The sequence below is a fragment of the Astatotilapia calliptera genome, chromosome 8 (assembly GCF_900246225.1).
Source record: "Astatotilapia calliptera chromosome 8, fAstCal1.2, whole genome shotgun sequence".
NCBI lineage: Eukaryota > Metazoa > Chordata > Actinopteri > Cichliformes > Cichlidae > Astatotilapia > Astatotilapia calliptera.
Window position 1 is genome coordinate 25,121,349 of NC_039309.1, and position 22,965 is coordinate 25,144,313.

Below are 22,965 nucleotides of genomic sequence, written 5' to 3' on the forward strand. Positions count from 1 at the left end.
TTGGGGCAGTGCTGTTCCAGCATCAGGCTGATCTAGCACAAAGTATGATGTGGGAACTGTGAGTGGCTTGCAAACATTGGAGGAGTGGAAACACTGCGTGCAGGGGGGTCAAGCAACTGTTTTTGATGTGGAAAAATAAAAGAACTTGGAATATCTGAGATCAATCCAAGGCTCAACTTCCATCCCATCCAGGTGGACACTGCTGTTCACCCAGTTTGAATTTTGCCCTTTCCTGTTGTTCATTGTCAAGCCAGATACCTTGTGCTGTCAGTTAGAGCCTGACTTGCGTTGCTCACCTAACTTTCACCAGAAAGTACACACACTGGGTCTGTGACCCAGTGCCATGACAGTTTCCAGCAGTTTCCTTTGTGATTCTTTCCTTATAATGCTGCTTTATTGAACATGTGCTCAGCATCAGTTCTAACAACACAACAACAGGTACGACAGCTAAGAATAAAACTCCCACTAGGCAGCCCTAACGCAAAAGCATATCAGATGGCGTAAAGCCGCAATGCCCCCCACAGTTCAACACAGGCACTAACATAACCCAGTATATGACACCTTCTTCTTCCAGCGGTCTCTATATCATCTGCCTACATCATCCGCTTTCCCTAGCATCCTCCTCTGTCACACCAACCCTCTGCATGTCCTCTTTCACAACATCCATGTATCTGTTCTTCATCTTTGGCTCCTCCCTGGCAACTCCAAATTCAACACCCGTTGTCCATTATATCCACTATCTCTCCTCTGCACAAGTCCAAACTATCGTAGCCTTGACTCTCCTACTTTGTCCCAAAACTACTCCACGTGAACTGTCTGTCTGATATGCTGATTTCTATTTTTTTTTTCATTCTAGTCACTCCCAATATAAATCTTAACATCTTCAGCTATGCTGCCACAAGCACAGTGCTATCATTTCAAACCATAAATTAAAGTAGGTTTCACTACCATCTTGCAAATCCTAACTCACGCCTGGGATGGGTATCGTTTAGGTTTTATCCGATACCAGTACCAAAACGGTACTTTTGAAATGGTGCCGGTGCTTAAACGGTGCTCGAACTGGTGCTTAAAGAATGAAGAACACAAACTTTGTCCAAAAACCTCTCATGTTCAGCTGTTTTTTTTTTTGTAAAAAGATAACAATGTTAGTCCTCTCTGCAGCTATAGGGCATATATGGTATCACTCCTGGCTGGAAGAGTGATACCATAACACAAACTTTGTCCTAAACCTCTCATGTTTAACTGTTTTCCACTTTTTCTTTGGTCATTTTAGCCTTTTTGGCCAGGGTGAAGGGAGTATCTGCCATCAAACAAGAAGACAGCCGCATGTAGCTATGATGATGTTTGCTAGTTCACCTTACATGCATTAATGTAGTAACGTGGTTAGCCTACTCAACGTAAATTACACACGAACAACATTAAGCTACTCACGCAGAGAAGAACGGCTGCTGCTGCATCATCATCCTCATCATTCCTGCTACACTGGCAGGGCTAGGGGCCAGGACTCTCCTCTTCGGGTTTTTGGGGGATGTTGCTGACTCCGGGTCCGATAACAGGCACCACACCTGCAGTAGATGTGCTCGGTGTGAGGTCTCGCAGCAAGCTATCAAATACGGCGCATTTCTCGGCTTTTAAAAAAACACTATGCGTCGCCAGGTGTTTCATCAGATTTGAGGTGTTACCTCCTTTGACAGTACACTGTAAGAAGTCATCTATAGAATCTACCCAATAAACCTGAGGTAACAATTTGCATTGACTTTTTTGGGGTAGATTTAGTTCAATATATTGTGTATAAAATAACTTCAATAAAAAGCTATGAAATACTTAATTAAATTGGGTAAAATTTACCCCATATTTATGTATACATTCAACAGCTGCTTACTCATTGAAATGAGGTAAAATTATCTCATGTTTGCTAGTTGGTAATACCTGATAATTACTAATAAAATTTAATTATTATCAGTTGATAAACATTACCTATTCATATAAGGTAAAATGCACCCCCCCCCCCAAAAAAAAAAAAAAAATATTCAAATGGTTCCTCATCTCAAAGTTTTTATTCCATAAAAATACAGAATAAAGTGCAACACAACAGCTAATGCAGACAACACTTTCAAAGGCCACTCAGCCCATTTTAAAAGCCAAAAGCACAGAAACTCTACAAGTTGTTTCTGTGCATGTACGTTATCAAACAGATAGAACAGAACACTAACACCAACATGCAATAGTTTCTGTGCTTGCTGTCAGAAGAAAAATTACAGCTCCACCAAGCTATGTCCTCTGGGAACAAGAGGGGAAAGGTGTGTGCATTGCATAAGCTTATTTTTGAGGCCGTGGACCCTTTTCAGTAGTTTCCCCCCGTCAAGTTCCAAAAACAGTTTTTGAAAAGTGTCAGATGTGTTCTTCAGCTCCTTCGGATATTCGAGGTTGAGGGCATATATCAGTCCCATCAGCAGTACACATGCCTTTGCTCGGCTTCCACATCCCTCCATCACTTGGTTTCCCTCAATCACAATGGACACATCTGATGGATCCTCCTCAGCCATGATGTTGTGGATCACGATCACCTTCATCATATTGTCTGTGTAATCCTCACATTCCTACGTGTTAAAAAGAAAGAAACAAAAAGCATACACATGTTTTATTTTATTTAAGATGCTTTTTCAATATATTTCAGTTGATCTAAAGAGGGGAGTGGACACGATGGATAGAGAAGGGGAGAACAGGGGATAGGAGAGGACAGGAGAGAAGAACATTAGGATCCCTTGAGTTAATAAGTGAACTGTTATCAATATGACAAACCTGGCAGTCATGAAAAAGATCTTCTTGTCTTTCCCCGAGGTAGCTAATGAGGCAGCAGATAAGGAGATCCCTTTTCTTCTCGATGCTCTGTGTCTGTAGGGAGATACAATTTAGTGAAAAGACTAAGTCGAGTGATTTACTTACATTAAGACTGAATTCCTTAAAAACAAAAACGTGGCTGATGCCTCTCTCCAGCTTTCAACAGGTGAGAGGCTGGGTACACCCTGGACAGCCAATCACAAGGAAACATAGAGACAGACAGGATAAACAACCACGCACACACTCAAACCTAAGGACAATTTGGAGAGACCAATTAACCTGACAGCCATGCTCTCTGACTGTGGGAGGAAGCTGGAGTACCTGGGGGGAACCCACACATGCACAGGGAGAACATGCAAACTCCATGCATAAAGACCCTGGGCCGGGATTTGAACCCAGGACCTTCTTGCTACCCACTGCAGCCCTCCATAATTACATATTTGTGAAAAAAGTCAAATAACATAGGTCATTCAAAGTGTCCAGCAGAGGTCTCATCTTGGAACCAGCAGCTCCTCCTTTGGCAGGCATAAGCTGCAAAAGACCTGGTGTGTACTCATCAAGTTTCAGCATGAATGTCTCCACCAAAGAAACTGTGGTGATGCGTCTGAACTCTTCGATGAGCTAAGAAGTAAGGGGACAAAAAAATGACATTTCAATTTGTTGACATTTGTTTGACATTTGTTTTTTGGTGGAAAGGAATAGTTATCTCACATACTCACCTGAGCCTCAGTGAATAATGCTGGCCACCTTTCTTTTAACTCACCCACAGAGGGGCAGAGGCTGACCACTCCAAGTCTTCGGCTAGAGAACGTTTTATTCATTTTTTCTGCAATTATCTTTGCGTTGTTTTTCTTTGTTATTTCATAAATTAATTCCAGCCTCTCTTTCTCCAGTGTCTCTTGGGTTTCTCCAGTAGGATGCGGAGGGAGATAATTAACCTCTGCTTTTTTTTGGCTTTTTTACATTCTTTGATGGCACTGCATCAGCTGGATGCTTCCTTTTTAAGGCATTAATTTCAATTTCCGGGTAAGAAAAAACATTCGAGATCTTAGCTTGGCACGGTAATTGTGCATCTTGTTTTTTATGCGCTGCTGCCAGCCATATAAGCCGGCAAATGATCCTGGCTCCTTAAGACACGCAAACTTTGAAACCAAGGCTTCAGGCACTGAGAGGATCTGCTGATTGGTTGGGTAAGCAGTGTACGAAAAAATTACTTTTGCAAGGTCTTGCATTGTTGCTGATTTAACACTGGCATCCATGAAAGGTCTTCCAGTGTTGCGATATGAGTTGTTTGCCTCAGCGAGGATTAGTTGTATGTCTCGGGAAAACTCCGGTACTTGAAATGGCACTGGCCACGCAGCAGGGCGACATGAATCAGGGAGAATGATGGTGTCACTGGACCTTGACGATGCGCAGTCGGACACCTGTGAGGGTGCATCATGACTGGCAGGGCAGATGTCCGTTTCAGTAGTACTTGCAGGATGGGTGCTCACTGAAGTCGAAGAGTTCAATGCAGACGATGATCCTGATTCACATGCTGGTTGTAAGTCAAGGGTGATTACTGGCTCTTTAAGGATCACTTTAACAATGGCCTTGTCATACAAGTCAGCAGTCGAGATGACACTGAAAAACTGATTGTCAAAGTCTTTGTCTTGGTATAGCAGTCCAAATTCCCCATGTATCCCCGTCCACTGTATTAGGAATTCCTGTTGGAAGTGTCAACTTTTGAATGCTGTGTTCTTCTAAAACGACTCTTAACTGGACTGCCATTGTTTTTTGGTTTGTGTTTCCTCAGCTGTAGAGACAGAGAAAGAAAAGAAATTGAGACAGGTTATTAATAGTTGATAAGCTTACATGCATATATTTTCTTCATTATCTTCTGCCAGAGAAATAAAAGCAGAGATTTAGTTCAGTAGAATTTTGAATAAATAATTTTTGATTGTCATTTTAAGAAGAGGGAGATAAGGGCAATAGAATAGAGGAGGGTTAAGTATGCATCACATGTTTCCATTTTCTTTTTCAATGTTATATGTGTTGTTCCTGTTAAATAAACATTACAATAAACAAATAAGACAGGACGCCCGCCCATATAGTTGTTGGTAAAATAATATATTTTTTCAATAATTCCAATAAGTGCACAAACATTTGATATAACAGAAATAATCAACCCATTACACTTACTCTGATGTGCAAATGAAGTGTTTAAGGGACACCATACGGCCATCTGCTGTATTGTATGCAGCCATGTTTCTTTCAGTTCAGAATGTTTAAGGATTTCTGTCTCTCCTGTGGGCTCTACTTTGAAACTCCTCAGGTGTTCACAGTACCAGCCTCTAAGCAACTTCAGAACAAACACAGGAGTTCTGTGCACAATGATTATTTGATGGATTTCTGCAAAGTCAGGTAGGCCTCCTGTTGAGCCAAACGGCAGCATCATGCCAATATTATAGTCTGTGCCTAAAATGGTTGTGTGACGCCCACAAGTGTATGGTCACAATTGTAATTTTGTTGTGAATTGTTTTTGATGTAAAAGACCTGATTTTATGGTGGTATTGCACTTTTCATTTAGCGTTATGGACAATGTAATTGCGTGGCATTGCCACAAGGGGGAGATAGTGGTGAGTGCGATAGGCTGTTGCAACGCGTCTCGGCCTCAGACGAGGAAGAGCCTGCAGACCGAATGCAGCTGATGTCTCCTGTCTCTGCTTTTCTGTTAAAAAAACAGGTCAGTAGTTCAAGTTTGCTCACCACAATGTACATATAAAGGCAAGAAACCTTTTTCTGTCTTAGTTTAAAGACCGCAAATGTTGTGAGAGAGTGTGTTTTCACTGATTGAGAGAAAGCTAACTATACCGCCATTTGTAATGGCAGCCGCCATTTCACTCGTAGTCTAAATAGGCAGCTGGTCTTATTACCTGTTTTATTTTGTGACAAATGGAGCTCTTAGACACTTCTTTTATCCTGGCATTATTGGAAGTTACAGTTGATTAGGACCTACCCAGTTCTTATGTGTCAAATGTAAATAGTCTGATGTATACTGTTTGTGGATGATTGTGAACTGTTTGTGAGCAAGGGAAGAATATTTTTGTTTATTGGTTACAAATGTAATATATTGTTTGAATCTGTTAAAGTATAAGAAAAGTATAAAGGTGACATAAGCGGGTTAATTGCAGTGTTAGTGGTGCTGCACAGAAATGTTTTGATGCTGAAATGCAGTAAAATTGGTTACAGATTTATTGTAAATAAGGACGTTCATATACAATGATTATTTTGTAAGTTTATTCTTGTGAGAGTGCAAGGTAACCAAAAGGGTTTGAGCTATGGACCTAATTGAATGTTTGTGTTGTTAAAAGCGAAATGTGTGTGTCTAAATGAAAAGAAAAGGACGTTGTTAAACTCTGTTAATAAATCAGACGAGGAAGAGCCTGCAGACCGAACGCAACTGATGTCTCCTGTCTCTGCTTTTCTGTTAAAAAAACAGTTTAAAAACAGACCCCATCGAAGGCCTGTAACATAATTTTGGTGGCCCGTACGGGGATCAGCATGCTACGTGGGTGACTGCTGATCCTTTAATCAACGAACCAGAGACAGCCATCACAGGGCAGGCGTGTTGGAACAGCAGACGTGCAACTGAGGCAGCAGCGGGACCTGTGTCGAGGAGGGGAACCCCTGCTGGAGAGGTGACGGGCTGCGTGTTTGAGCTGACTGCACTGTGAGGAGTGCTAGCCAAAAGACACAGAATGGAGGACAGTGAAAGAAAAGAACTGGCTTGGCAGATCAGAAAGAGTCTTTATGCACTGACAGCAGAGGAACTCTTCCAGATTGCTACAAACATCACACCAGTACCTGATGTGGACCCCGCAAGTGTAAGACGTGGTGATGAGGAAAGTTGTTTTGATTATGTTTGTGCTTATCTACGCTGTAAGACATTGCTTGACTTAGAGGATCAGGGGTTTTCACACCTACTGCTGTTGAAAGATGCTATTATTCATCTCATTGATAGTCATGCCGCTGAAGTATCTCACCCTGTAGTCTCAGAGGAAAATGTTGTTACTCTCACAACACTTAAGCACCCGGAACAGAGTGATGTACTTACCTCAGCTATATTGCCTCTTGAGTCTGTTAATCCACAAATAACAGAGTATGAAATGCTAAAGGCTAACTACGAGGCACTTGGTAAAAAGTTAGCAGATTTACAAGTGACATCTGCAACACAAGACACACCCACCCCCACTATTACACAGTCACTCCAGCCTCGAGCTGAGAGCGTGACAAACAGCCGCTCCACCACAGACATGCGACAATCTAAGCCTGATCACATGGTTTCCCTAAGAGACCTGCCATTTTTGCAACGCAGAGAGTTTAAAGTACATGGTGGTCAGGTTGGGGACATTGCATCTGACATTAGCTACCATGGACTGTGTAAGCAGATTGAGGAGGGGCTCAAGGTGAAGCACACAGAGGGAGAGATCATTCAAGGTGTGCTCCGTATTATCAAGCCTGGAAAGTTTAAGGACATGTTGATCAGTAAAGATGACTTGCCCCTCATTGAACTCAAAAGCTTACTACGTTCACACCTGAGTGAGAAGAGTGGGAGTGAGTTATTTCAGGAATTGTTGAGCACTAAGCAACATGACCATGAAACTCCACAACAGTTCCTCTACAGGATGATTGGACTGAAGCAGAAAGTCATGTTTGCATCCAGGCAGGATAACATGGACGTTGCGTATGAGACACGTACGATCCAAAATGTATTTCTACGCACCATTCATCAAGGTCTTCTACCAAAATATAGTGACATTCGTAATGAACTCAAGCCACTACTATCAGACTACAGTGTGTCAGATGAAGCCTTGATAAGGCAAGTGAACAAAGTGTCAAGCGAAGAGAGTGAGCGACAGCGAAGACTGGGATATTCCACTCGACAAAAGGTAACACATGCTCATACTGCTCAACTTGAACCTGCCAAAGACACTGAAATGACTGACTGTAAATCTAAGAGTAAGAATAAAGTCATAGAAGAGCTGGCTGCGAAGGTGGAAACCCTGAATAAAGTGGTTGAGTCTCTCACAGCCAGTCAGGCTCGTGAACCCACTTGTCAGTGTGCACACCCAAAGCAGAAGCCCAGACAAACTGCAAAACAGTATGGCTGTCCCAAGTGTATTGAAAGTGGGGCTACTTCATGCACTCATTGTTTTATCTGTGGGGAGACAGGTCACAGGGCAGTGGGATGTCTCAAACGAAGCCAACCCAGAAGCTCTAGTTGGCCTCCTGCTGATACACACACGCCCAGAACCAGTGGACAGCCAGACCCAAAATCACGAGGTATGTGCTCAGAAGAGTTTGCTCATGTCAGAAGTAGTTGGGCGACCCTTCCAACGAAAAATGCAGACACAGGGGCAAGTGAGAGAGTGGCACAGCTTGTTGGGAAAAAATGTAAAATCAAGTGTTACATTCATAGCTTTGCAGTGGACTGTTTATTGGACACAGGTGCACAAGTGAGTCTCATTGATCGCCAGTGGGCAAAAACCTACCTCTCTGACCACAAACTCCGGCCACTGACAGAACTTATTGGAGATAAGGCTCTTAGTGTGCTTGGTGTTAATGGCCAGCCATTACCCTACGACGGCTGGGTGGGCGTGATGGTGAGTCTCCCAGAGAATAGTGACCCAAACTTGACTGTACAAGTCCCCTTTTTAGTAAGCAGTGTGCCCATGGACTTCCCCCTGATTGGTTTCAATGTAATTGAACAGCTGATACTGGGGCCAAATGCTAGTACAAACCTCATACCCACCATTGTGAGCCTCCTGCGCAGCGCGATGAACCTCCAGGATGACACAGCGACGGCACTGGTCAACTTCATCCAGACCAAGCTTACCAGTGATAACGTGGTCAGCCAGAGTGTCCTAAAAGTGGGCCTGTATGATGTAGTAATCCCGGCTGGTCAAGTTAAGTATGTTAAGTGTAAAGTCTCCTCTACAGTTGACATGTCCAACCCCCTCGTGCTCTTTGAACCAACTGAGAGCAACCCACAACTGCAACAGCTTGATATTGGCAACAGCCTCCTCACAGTTTGTGATGCCAGAGTCCCATATGTCAAAGTACCTATTGGCAACCACACTAAGCATGATGTGACCCTCACCGGCAGAGCAGCCCTTGGAACTATTGAACCAATAGCAGGAGTCGTACAAACTGACTTACCAAACCTCAATGAGCCCAAAGTGACTCAAGATGTCGACCCTGATGTATCTCAAATACCCCAGCAGTGCGGTGAAGATCAAGCAACACAGGAATGGGATCCACCTGTTGATGTTAGTCACCTGACTGAAGACCAACAGACTGTTGCCAAGAAAATGTTAAGGGAAGAGTCAGGGGCTTTTGCACGTGATGAGAATGACATGGGGTGCATTCCCAGCTTGGAAATGACAATAACACTCAAAGACACAACCCCAATTCAGAAATCGTACACCTCAATTCCAAAACCCCTCTATAAGGAGGTTAAAGAGTATATTGAGGACCTCTTGGCAAGAGGATGGATTGTAAAGTCTAGATCCCCTTACTCTGCGCCAATAGTTTGCGTGCGGAAAAAGGATGGCTCCCTAAGGCTCTGTATCGACTACCGTCTCCTGAACCAGCGCACAGTACCTGATCGCCACCCATTACCAAGAATCCAGGACCTCATTGACACCTTGGGAGGGTACAACTGGTTCTCCATTTTGGACCAGGGAAAAGCCTATCACCAGGGCTTTATAGCAGAAGGATCCCGCCATCTGACTGCATTCATCACCCCCTGGGGCCTTTATGAATGGGTGCGAATTCCCTTCGGTCTTACCAACGCACCTGCTGCATTCCAACGCAGTATGGAAGAAATGCTGGCTCCCCTTCGGGATGAGTGCTGCATTCCATACTTGGATGACATCTTGTGCTACGCCAAGACTTTTGAGGAACATGTGGAAGGGCTGAGGAAAGTCTTGAGAGCCCTGCAGAACTACGGAGTCAAACTCCGGCCGACAAAATGTGACCTATTTAAAAGAGAAGTGAGGTATGTTGGGCGCTTAGTGTCAGCTGAAGGAGTACGCATTGACCCAAAAGATCTCGAGGCAGTGTACGCCCTGAAAAAGGAGACACCTGCCACAGTGGGAGATGTGAGGAGGATTGCTGGGTTCCTGAGTTACTATCGCTCATATATCCAGGATTTCTCGAGAATAGCAAAACCCATCTATGAGCTTTTGCAACCCAAGAAAACCAAAGAGGAGCATCTTCTGGGGAAGGTTACAGGACAGAAGGGGAAAGGCGCACAGTTACCATCCAAAACACCAGTTGAGTGGGCAGAGAAGCACCAGGGTGCCCTGTGTAAGTTGATTGATATGTTGGTAAACCCCCCTGTACTTGCCTACCCGGATTTTGAGCTTCCCTTCGTCCTTCATACAGACGCATCTGATAAAGGACTTGGGGCCGTTCTCTACCAACATCAGAGTGGGAAGCTAAGAGTGATTGGATACGGCTCCCGAACACTGACACCGGCTGAAAAGAATTACAGACTCCACTCGGGCAAGCTTGAGTTTCTCGCCCTCAAGTGGGCTGTCTGCGAGAAGTTCAGGGATTACTTGTTCTATGCCCCGTATTTTACCATCTACACAGACAACAATCCCTTAACTTATGTCATGAGTACCGCCAAGTTGAATGCGGTTGGGTTCAGATGGGTGGGAGAGCTATCAGATTTCAGGTTTGATATAAGGTACAGACCTGGCAAAGTAAATGTTGACGCAGACACCCTGTCGAGGAGTCCCCTTGACATTGACAGATACGTCACTGAATGTACAAAAGAGCTCTCCAAAGAAGCTGTTGCCGCTACTTGGGAGGGATGTGGAGCAGGCAAGCATGGAGATGTCGCATGGATCGCTGCTCTGGTTTTAGCGCAAGGTGACCAGCTTGAACCAGTAATCCAAGAAATGGTCACGCCCATCAATTTGGATGAACTACAAAGGGCTCAAAGAGCAGATCCTGCGATAGGTGAGATCATGAAAATGAAAGACTCAGATCAAAAGCTGACAGATGACATGAGACGGAATGTGAGAGGTCCGGCAAGGAAAATGATGCATGAGTGGACAAAGCTGAGCTTAGAAGACGGAGTTCTGTATCGTAAGACTGCAGAAAAGCGCCAACTAGTCTTACCAGCTAGCTTCAAATCCCTGGTCCTGAAACATCTGCATGATGACATGGGGCATGTCGGGGTAGAAAGAGTTCTCAGCCTGGCGAGGCAACGGTTCTACTGGCCATACATGAGGCGAGACATCGAAGCCTATGTCACCCGGCAGTGTCCGTGCATCAAACAGAAGAAACCGGTGACACATGTCCGAGCTCCCATGTCCAGCATTACCACAAGCTCACCAATGGAATTGGTTTCAGTTGATTACCTCCACTTAGAGCCAAGCAGGGGCGGATATCAGTATATCCTAGTTGTGGTAGACCACTTTACTAGGTATGCCCAGGCCTATCCAACCCACAACAAGAGTGGCAAAACTGCAGCTGAAAGGATTTTCAGTGATTATATCCCCAGGTTTGGCTACCCTTTAAGGCTGCACCATGATCAGGGGCGGGAGTTCGAGAACGAGCTTTTCCGGACTCTACAACAGTTGAGCAATGTGGGGCACTCTCGAACAACTCCGTACCACCCTCAGGGCAACCCAGCTGAACGCTTTAATCGTACCATCTTGCAGATGCTGAGGACCCTGAGTGAAGAAAAAAAAGAAAGATGGAGAGAATATCTCCCACAGATGGTTCATGCGTACAATTGCACTCGCCATGAAGCAACGGGTTACTCGCCATTCTTTCTGCTTTTTGGTCGACATCCACGAATGCCAGTAGACCTCCTGTTCAAGTTGGTTACTGATGGAGAGCCACAAACTGCAAGAGGTTATGCTGAGAAATGGAAAGAACGAATGACTGAGGCTTACAGGATTGCATCTGGAAACAGCCAAAAGTCAAGTGATCGTGGAAAGAAACACTATGACCGGCATTTGAAAGGAGTGGTACTCCAACCTGGAGACAGAGTACTAGTGCGGAACCTGACTGAGAGGGGTGGTCCTGGCAAGTTAAGGTCCTACTGGGAGAACACCATTTATGTGGTGAAGGAACAGATCAATGACAGCCCAGTGTACAGAGTGACCTCAGAGGCAAAGGGGAAGAAAGTGCGTGTTCTGCATCGCAATCTATTGCATCTTGTCAATGAGCTTCCTGTGGACTTGCCTGCTGTAGATAAGGGGGACGGGCCATCCGCCGTCAAGAAAAAGAAACCAAAACCAGCTCAAGGAGAGACAGAGTTTCAACCCCACTCTGACGCAAGCTCCGATGAGGATGAGAGTTCCATGTATTATGAGTTGAGGTATGATTTGAGAAGTGGGAACAAAGAGGATGCACTACATACCTGTAACCATACTGTTGGACCCCCAAGAGGAACAGCTGAGTTCAGCAGAGTGGTCAACTGTGGAGCACCTCAGCCAACAGAAGCAACAGATGAATTGAGGGAACAAGGAATGGAACAAGATGGTGGACACCAAAGCACTGAACTTGACAACGACATGGGAGAGGAGGAACATGAGAGGGTACAGGAATCAGGAGTCACTGAAGTGCCTTTCACAGTCGACGAAGGAGAAGTTGGACTGCCGCTTTCAGAAAGGGCACAGTATACACCTAACGTGGCCCCGCCGACTAATGAATCAGTTCTAAGAAGGTCTACTAGAGAACGACGGCCTGTTACACATTTCACATATGACACCCTTGGCCAGCCCTCTCTCCGGGTGCATCCATCAGTCAGTTGTGCTGAAGTGCACGAGTCACCAAACACAACACACTACACCATGCCACCATATCCCCTGTTACCTTACTTTCCCCTAGTGCCATATCGCATTCCAACATCTCACTGTGCACACCCAGGCACCTTCCCTGTATATTATAACTGCCCAATCTATACATGTTAGTACACAAGGAATGTGGGAAGGGGATGTGATTTGAGTTGTTTGAGTAATGAGTATAATGAGTTTTAAAGGGTAAGAGGTTAAATGTCAGGAGCCATTTTCTTTTCGTTGGGGAGTGTGTGACGCCCACAAGTGTATGGTCACAATTGTAATTTTGTTGTGAATTGTTTTTGATGTAAAAGACCTGATTTTATGGTGGTATTGCACTTTTCATTTAGCGTTATGGACAATGTAATTGCGTGGCATTGCCACAAGGGGGAGATAGTGGTGAGTGCGATAGGCTGTTGCAACGCGTCTCGGCCTCAGACGAGGAAGAGCCTGCAGACCGAACGCAGCTGATGTCTCCTGTCTCTGCTTTTCTGTTAAAAAAACAGGTCAGTAGTTCAAGTTTGCTCACCACAATGTACATATAAAGGCAAGAAACCTTTTTCTGTCTTAGTTTAAAGACCGCAAATGTTGTGAGAGAGTGTGTTTTCACTGATTGAGAGAAAGCTAACTATACCGCCATTTGTAATGGCAGCCGCCATTTCACTCGTAGTCTAAATAGGCAGCTGGTCTTATTACCTGTTTTATTTTGTGACAAATGGAGCTCTTAGACACTTCTTTTATCCTGGCATTATTGGAAGTTACAGTTGATTAGGACCTACCCAGTTCTTATGTGTCAAATGTAAATAGTCTGATGTATACTGTTTGTGGATGATTGTGAACTGTTTGTGAGCAAGGGAAGAATATTTTTGTTTATTGGTTACAAATGTAATATATTGTTTGAATCTGTTAAAGTATAAGAAAAGTATAAAGGTGACATAAGCGGGTTAATTGCAGTGTTAGTGGTGCTGCACAGAAATGTTTTGATGCTGAAATGCAGTAAAATTGGTTACAGATTTATTGTAAATAAGGACGTTCATATACAATGATTATTTTGTAAGTTTATTCTTGTGAGAGTGCAAGGTAACCAAAAGGGTTTGAGCTATGGACCTAATTGAATGTTTGTGTTGTTAAAAGCGAAATGTGTGTGTCTAAATGAAAAGAAAAGGACGTTGTTAAACTCTGTTAATAAATCAGACGAGGAAGAGCCTGCAGACCGAACGCAACTGATGTCTCCTGTCTCTGCTTTTCTGTTAAAAAAACAGTTTAAAAACAGACCCCATCGAAGGCCTGTAACAGTTGCTTTATTTGTCATGTTCACAAAGTCTTCCCTGGAGAACTTCCTTGCAAGGGACTCCTTAATGCTGTCTTTTAGAACATCGACTGCCACTGGAGTCTTCTGGGACACTGACAGTGCTGGCCTTTGGTGGTTGTAATCGTGGGTATGATACGATGTAAATAGCTTACCTTCACTTCTGTGGTTCGATCGGGTTCGATGGAAGCCGAAAAAATTATCACCTTAAAAGCACTTGTTGCAGGCTGTTGAGTTTGCATATTTTGCTGTGAAGTACAGCCAGACTTTTGATCGATTCGCCTTGGGCATTTTTAATCTGTAGCTCTGCTCTAAAAGAACGTACGTACCTGGACCCGCCTACTATCCTCGGAAACATAAAATGATTGGCTAGAATCGAAAACCTCAATATTGACAACCCCCCCCCCCCCCAACATATTTCTAATATAATATACACACTATGTAAAATACAGTTATTATCATGTCATCATGTTTTTGCAATTCCATAACGTTCCAAAAAACAACAAAGCCAGTAACTCCATTTTTGGAAAGTTAATTGTACAATCTGAATAAGCATGATTTAGCAACTTTCTAAACTGAGACAATCACTGAAATTCATAATTTTCTTTTTCTTGTGTCTTTCTTGTGTCAGACTTAAAAACTCCTTTGTCCCACACGCCATCAAACTGTTTAACTCCTCTCTGGAGGGGAGAGGGAGGGGAAACAGGAGGACAAAGGGGGGAACAACTAAGCTGTAGTGCCTCTTCACCTCACTGTGCAATACCTTTTGTGCAATACTTTTGTAAATAGTCAACAGTGCAATAGACCTCAATACTTGAAATGTGCAATTCACTTGTATTTTTATTTTTTATTCCTATTTATTCTATTTATCCCCTTCGTATATTTTATTTATATTGTCTCTGTATTATATATGTGTGTGTGTGTGTGTGTGTATATATATATATATAATATTCTGTAACTCTGTAACTTCTGTCGGTGCTGTGCTTTTTTGGAAATCGAATTTCCCAGAGGAACCCACCCGAGGGATTAATAAAGTTCTATCTTATCTTATCTTATCTTATCTTATCTTATGAAGATCATCTGTTTATACGTCTTTGAACTGCTTTGTGTTTAGAAATTCGTTCATACCCCTACAAGATGCAATAAATATATAAATAAAACAAAAATAACAAAATCATTATATAAAAAAATTAAAAAAATTAAAAAAACACCCAGCACGCCCCTGCGGGCGGTTTATCCTTCAAGCTCGGGTCCTCTACCAGAGGCCTGGGAGCTTGAGGGTCCTGCGCAGTATCTTAGCTGTTCCCAGGACTGCGCTCTTCTGGACAGAGATCTCCGATGTTATTCCCGGGATCTGCTGGAGCCACTCGCCTAGCTTGGGAGTCACCGCACCTAGTGCTCCGATTACCACGGGGACCACCGTTACCTTCACCCTCCACATCCTCTCGAGCTCTTCTCTGAGCCCTTGGTATTTCTCCAGCTTCTCGTGTTCCTTCTTCCTGATATTGCTGTCATTCGGAACCGCTACATCGATCACTACGGCCGTCTTCTTCTGTTTGTCTACCACCACTATGTCCGGTTGGTTAGCCACCACCATTTTGTCCATCTGTATCTGGAATTCCCACAGGATCTTAGCTCAGTCATTCTCCACCACCCTTGGGGGCATCTCCCATTTTGACCTCGGGACTTCCAGGTTATACTCGGCACAGATGTTCCTGTACACTATGCCGGCCACTTGGTTATGGCGTTCCATGTATGCCTTGCTAGCTAGCATCTTGCGCCCTGCTGTTATGTGCTGGATTGTCTCTGGGGCATCTTTACACAGCCTGCACCTGGGGTCTTGCCTGGTGTGATAGACCCCAGCCTCTATGGATCTTGTACTCAGAGCTTGTTCTTGTGCTGCCATGATTAGTGCCTCTGTGCTGTCTTTCAGTCCAGCTTTGTCCAGCCACTGGTAGGATTTCTGGATATCAGCCACCCCCTCTATCTGCTGGTGGTACATACCGTGCAGGGGCCTGTCCTTCCACGATGGTTCCTCGTCTCCCTCCTCTTTCTTGGGTTTCTGCTGCTTGAGGTATTCACTGAGCACTCGGTCAGTTGGGGCCATCTTCCCAATGTATTCTTGGATGTTCGTTGTCTCATCCTGGACCGTGGTGCTGACACTCACCAGTCCCCGGCCCCCTTCCTTCCGCTTAGCGTACAGCCTCAGGGTGCTGGACTTGGGGTGAAACCCTCCATGCATGGTAAGGAGCTTTCTTGTCTTTATGTCAGTGGCTTCTATCTCCTCCTTTGGCCAGCCTATTACCCCAGCAGGGTACCTGATCACGGGCAGGGCGTAGGTGTTGATGGCCCGGATCTTGTTCTTACCATTCAGCTGACTCCTCAGGACTTGCCTGACCCTCTGCAGGTACTTGGTGGTTGCAGCCTTTCTAGCGGCCTCTTCATGGTTCCCATTTGCCTGCGGGATCCCCAGGTACTTGTAACTGTCCTCTATGTCTGCAATGTTGCCTTCTGGTAGTTCAATCCCCTCAGTTCTGACTACCTTCCCTCTCTTTGTTACCATCCGGCTACACTTCTCCAGTCCGAACGACATTCCAATGTCATTGCTGTATAGCCTGGTAGTGTGGATCAGTGAATCGATGTCTCGTTCACTCTTGGCATACAGCTTGATGTCATCCATGTACAGGAGGTGGCTGACAACTGCTCCATTCCGTAGTCGGTATCCGTAGCCAGTCTTGTTAATGATCTCACTGAGGGGGTTCAGGCCTATGCAGAACAGCAGTGGGGACAGAGCATCTCCTTGGTAGATCCCGCACTTGATGGTGACTTGTGCTATGGGCTTGGAGTTGGCCTCTAGTGTTGTATGCCACATCCCCATTGAGTTCCTGATGAAGGCTCTTAGGGTCCCATTGATCTTGTACAATTCTAGGCATTCCAGTATCCAGCTGTGGGGCATTGAGTCATAGGCCTTCTTGTAATCAATCCAGGCAGTGCACAGGTTGGTCAGTCTGGTCTTGCAGTCTCTGCTGACTGTTCTGTCTACCAGTAGCTGGTGTTTTACGCCTCTGGTATTCTTGCCAATTCCTTTCTGTGTCCCACTCATGTATTGACCCATGTGCCTGTTCATCTTAGCCGATATGATGCCTGACAGGAGCTTCCATGTAGTACTGAGGCAGGTTATTGGTCGGTAGTTGGAGGGGGCCGGTCCCTTCTTGGGGTCCTTGGGGATCAGGACCGTCCGACCTTCGGTTAGCCATTCCGGGTGTCTCTCGTTAACTAGCAGCTGGTTCATTTGTGCTGCCAGACGCTCGTGGAGTGCAGTCAGCTTCTTTAGCCAGTAGGCGTGAACCATGTCGGGCCCTGGTGCTGTCCAACTCTTCATACTGGAGACCCTTTCTTGGATATCTGCCACTGTGATGGTTACTGGACCCTGTTCAGGGAGGTCGCTGTGGTCTGCCCTCAGATCCACTAGCCACTGAGCATTGCCGTTATGGGTTGCGTCCTTCTCCCATATGCTCTTCCAGTATTGCTCCGTCTCCAGCCTTGGTGGTGCTGTTCTCTTATTATTGTTCACTTGCCACTGAGAGTACACCTTTGCTGGTTCTGTGGAGAACAGCTGGTTTATTCTCCTGCCTTCTATCTCTCTGGTGTACCTCCTCAAGCGGCTGGCCAAGGCTGTGAGTCTTTGCTTGGCAGTTTCCAAGGCCTCAGGTATGGACAGCTTGCTGTATTTCTTATGCACCTTCTTTGTCGCACCTTTCTGCAACTCCGTTAGTTGGCTAACCTCCCTCCGTGCTACTTTGATCTTGCCCTCTAGCCTCCTTCTCCATGGAGGGTACTGCCCCTTGTGGCTGTTCAACTTGTAGCCAAGCATCTCACTGATCACTGTTGCCTGTATTGTAGATCAGCTTGTTAGTGTATATATATATATATATATATAATTAAAGGTTTGTATCGTCAGCAAACAGGATCACAGTGTAAACCAGAAGAAGAAAACATTTGGCAACCCCTGCCTTAAGTCTTTGAATTTGATGAACTTGAAAGTTGAGGCTTACCAGAACTCCGGTATTTGATTACACCTGACATGCATTTTGATAAAATAAAAGTAAAATGTTTAATAATTCAATATAAAAATCTAGAACCTAAGGTGAAAACCTTAGGTTCTAGATGGGAATAGGTTCTCTCATGGGAATAAGTTAAGATAACTTATAAGGGATGAGTACAACAGAGTCACTTTTTCAGTTTAGCAAAACTCAATATTTATTGTTCACATTTGTAATACTTGTCAATTAAACAAAAGTTATATATCTGGACATTAAAACTCAAAAACATGTCACAAAAAAGTAAAATAATTAAGGCAACCAACTGCCTGAATTGTACTGAGTACTGCTAAATTTAAATTAAAAAAGTATTTTCATGGCCACCGCCAAAAACACACTGCACTGTTAACATTCACAAAATATTAAAAACAGTCATTTTAAAAAGAATCACAAATGCTAAAGACATGATATGCACGTTTGAACATCTGAATAGCAGATCTGATTAATTACACTTGTTAAAACTCACATACCACACACTTGCTGGTTCAGTTATTTTTCAATACCTGATTGGTTAAAATTCATATTCAAGACAATGACTATAAGAAATTTCTTGTAGTCCAGTTACTGCAAATATAATGAAATAAATGAATTAAGTAAATAACTAAATAAAATTTAAAAAACAAACAAACAAACCAAGACACTGTGCTCTGATACAATGATTCAGTCTCTTGAGTCTCTAAGTTTGGGAATAGTTTACCAGCTTCCAGACTACTGTACTCTGAATCAACAAAGTGTTATTCAGTCCCTTGGCAATAATTGTAGTAGCACTAGCTGTGCATAGATCACTCCAAACATTACCAAGAGGTTCATCAGCTTTTCTTGGGAGATCTCCACAAAGTCACTTTAATGACCTGGGTCATTGTCATAGATTACTATTAGCTAGGGCTGCTCCACCATCTCAGATCTGGCTCAACAGACTTGTCCTGAATGAATGAGAAAGAGTGATCACAAACTAATCTACTAACTCACAGGATAATTTTATGACAAATCATCTCTCTGAAAGGTGGTTTATATTAGTTCTGACCAGAAGATTCTACAAATCGTCATAATACTTTTATGTCTTTAAGGGTCACATAGCAACTTTTTGTGTGTCTGTGTTTGAAAGCTATGTATTATTCCAGGTACAACTCTGTATTTCTGTAGAGGTTTTGAGAAAAAACTACATATTGGTGGTAAAAACAGATGATCTGTGTTCTAGACAGTAAACGGTTCTGGGACCACCAAACCAAAGTGACAAATGGAGGGGGCGTGGCTGAGATGGTTTGGATATGTGCACTGGAGGGATAGTGGATATAGAGGACAAAGGATATTGAACATTAAGCTGAAAGGCAGGAGAAAAGAAAGAGGAAAGCAAAAAATGAAAACAAAGTGGGCTAATGCTAGAATTCAAAATGGTTCATATTAACTCTCTTTTCTTTTTCTTTCCCCCCCCCCCCTCCCCCGCCTGTCCCGTTTGGCTCTTTTGCCATCAGAATTATTGTCTAAAGGCGAAGAAAGATGCCCAACGGATTTACTTTACCGAATGGACCATCCCAGCCTTGCCATAATGGTCTATTTGATTCACCTTTTATTGTTTATTTTATTTTTTATTTTCACTTGCTAGATACGGGACAGACTTGAATGAGGAAAAGAGAAGGGAGAAAGAAAGAGGGAAAGAAAAACAGCGGAGAAGAGGGACGGGGATAAAGGGCAAAAAACAAAAACCAACAAAATAAGCAGACAAAAATACATCTATCAATCACCTGGATCACCTGTTGAGAAAGAAAAAAGAAAACAAGCAGAAGAAAACGAGAGTAATAGAATAAACAACATCACAATGATATATGGGAATATGACAGTAAATACTAAATATTAAACATTATTGTGCAGCACATAAGATCAACAGAACACAGTGTGCTTTGAGGTAGAAGCCAAAAATGGTGTAGTTTGTGGGTGTGATCACCCGTGTGTACACCTGTGAGCATGGACGCGCTTGTATTTAAAAGGTTCCTTCATGTAATGATCTGCTAGAGGGTGTGGGGGGGCCACAGCCCCGTCCTCCAGGGCATGAAGCAGGTATGGAGGAGATCAAAACTCCAGACATCCAGAGGCCCCCAGAACACAAGAGACCAAGGAAGACCAACAGAGGGGCAGCCGCGCCACTGTCCCAGAAAGAGCTGAGGAGAGTCCCAGATGAGGGCTCACTCAGCAGCCGCGGAGCAGAAGCCAGGGGGGGTTGCAGTGACGCGCCCGTGAGCTCCGCCGGCAGCCAGCCGCCCCTGAGTGACCGAGCCCCAGGCCGAGAGGCCGGGGGCACCCCACCTCCGAAGTGGCCCGAGCGAGCCCCAGGCTCCAGGCCCCATCAAGCAGCCACCAAGGAGTGAGCCGGTGGGTACCCGGACGCCCATCCCCGGACACAAAGAACCACCAACGCACCGATGTCTGAGGGCGTCTGCCACCGGTAGGGGAAGTGGTGGGGGGAGATAGGCCTCCAAACCTTGGAGGGCCTGAGATGTCCCCAGAGAGGTGGCGTCTGATACCCAACCTGACATATAGACACAGACATACAGGCACACACAGATACAAACATCCATTCCCACCCTCATGCTCTCATATGCACTTACTCCACACTCACCCAACGTGGAGACAGACATAAAGAGACACTGTACACACGATCACACTCCCCAAGCGTACTCTAAGCCCCGGGTCTAGGTACCCTTGCCCCTGGAGGGGGGAACTGCACCCAGACCCAGGTGGTGTTACCCTTTTCCCTGCGGTGGGGAGAAGCAGACCGCCCCGACTCCGCAGCAGCAGGGAGGCCCCACACTCCAGACCCCAATCTGACAGCCAACTCCTCCTCCTAGCACCCCCACTCCAACAGGCTGCAGAGAACGGGGGTGAGAGAAGACTCCAAACCTCCCTCCGCCCGCTCATATGTAGTGTTGATGCATGTGTGTTCTAAGGTGCATTTAAAACCCAGGAGGACATGGAGCTACCTGCCAGAGAGCAGCAGGTAAGCGCATAGCCCCTCCTGATAGCCCTCAATGTCTACGTGTATTTAAAATTGAGAGGTGGGCAACGACGCCAGGGGTGAGGTGTACACCCTGATAGTCTTTTGGATTCCGTGTATCGTGCCCACCCCCAAGATCCTATATGTATGTGTAATGAGAGTGTGAGTAATGTGAATGTCTAAGTTGTGGGATAAAATTGAGGCACAGGCAGCCAGAAGGGGACAGGGGGGGGGGGAGGGGATGCCTCCCCTGCACCCTGGTGACACACCTCTCCCCCAAGGCCCTGCATGTGTGGGTGATTGTGGTGGAGCGGGAAGAGGGAGGCAGCTGGAGATGGGGAGGGAAAGAAGCCCCCCCGCTGGCCCCCAGTATTAACTCTCTTTTCATTGTAGAAGTTATACAATCAACCAAAACTTTTGCTTTCTTACCTGTACTGAAGCCTTCGATTCGAAAAAAAAGTCGGTTGAATAAGAGGGCTGTCAAGCTATGGCGCAGAACATCCTGGGCATGCTCTGTTTGAACCCCTTTGAAGGCTGGAGCTCTGAGTACACCTTTTTTGTTTTTTTTTGCCTGTCCCATTTGGTTCTTTAGCCGTCAGAATTGTTGTCTGAAGACCAACAAGGATACCCAATGGATTTATTTTGCCAAATGGATCATCGTGGCATTGCCGTATTGGTCCATTTGATCGACCTTTGTTTTTATTGTTTATTATATTTTATTTTCAGATGTTACAGACGGGACAGACATGAGTGAGGGATAGGAAAGGGAGAAAGAAAGAGGAAGGAAAAGAAAAACAGAAGGGGAGAGGGACAGTGAGAAAGGGAGAGAAAAAAATCTCCTGGATCACCTGTTGAGAGAAGAAGAAAAGAAAACAAGCAAAAAAAACCCCAAAGCAACATGCTAAACACAACATCATCGCATTAATCTAGCTAAGTGTAAACAGCAGTAAATACTAAATATTCAATGTTGTTGTGCAGCACGCAGGACAGACAGCGCACAATGTGCTTTCAAATAGCAGCCAAGAAAGGTGTAATTTAAGTCTACGAGCAGTGAACACCCGTGTGCACACCTGTGTGGGTCAGCGCGCTTGTATTCAAATGGTTTCCACATGTAATGGTCTGCAAGAGGATGTAGAGAGCCATAGCCCCGTCCCCCAGGGCATGAAGCAGGCATGGAGGAGATCCAGACCCCAGACATCCAGAGGCCCCAGAGTGCGAGGGCCCACGGAGGACCACCGGAGGGGCATCCGTGCCACCCTTATGGGAAGGGCTGAGGATCCCCAGACGAGGCGTCACCCAGTAGCCACCGAGCAGAAGCTAGAGGGGGCTGCACCGGCGTGCCCGCCGGCTCTGCTGGCAGCCAGCTGTGCCAGAGTGAACCGAGCTGCAGGCCCAGAGGCCGGAGGGCCCCCGGCACCCCGGAGGAGGCCTGACCGAGCAACAGGCGCCAGGCCCCGCCAAGTAGCCACCGGGAGTGAGCTGGTACATACCTGAGCGCCCAGCCCCGGACACCAAGAACCACCAATGCACCGACCCCTGAGGGCATCAGTCACCGGCAGGGAGTGTGGTGAGGGGAGATAGGCCTTGGAGGGCCTGGGAGTTCCCAGAGAGGTGGAGTCTAAGACCCGACCTGACATATAGACACAGACAAACAGGCACACACAGACACAAACATGCATTCCCACCCTCATGCACACATATACAAACACTCAGCACTCACCCAACGTAAGGATTGACATAAATGGACATGTACACACAATCACACTCCCCACACATACTCTATACCCCAGGTCCAGGTACCCTCGCCCCCAGAGGGGGAAACAGAACCCAGACCCAAGAGATGTTACCCTTCCCCCCGGGGTGGAGGCAAGCAGACCGTCC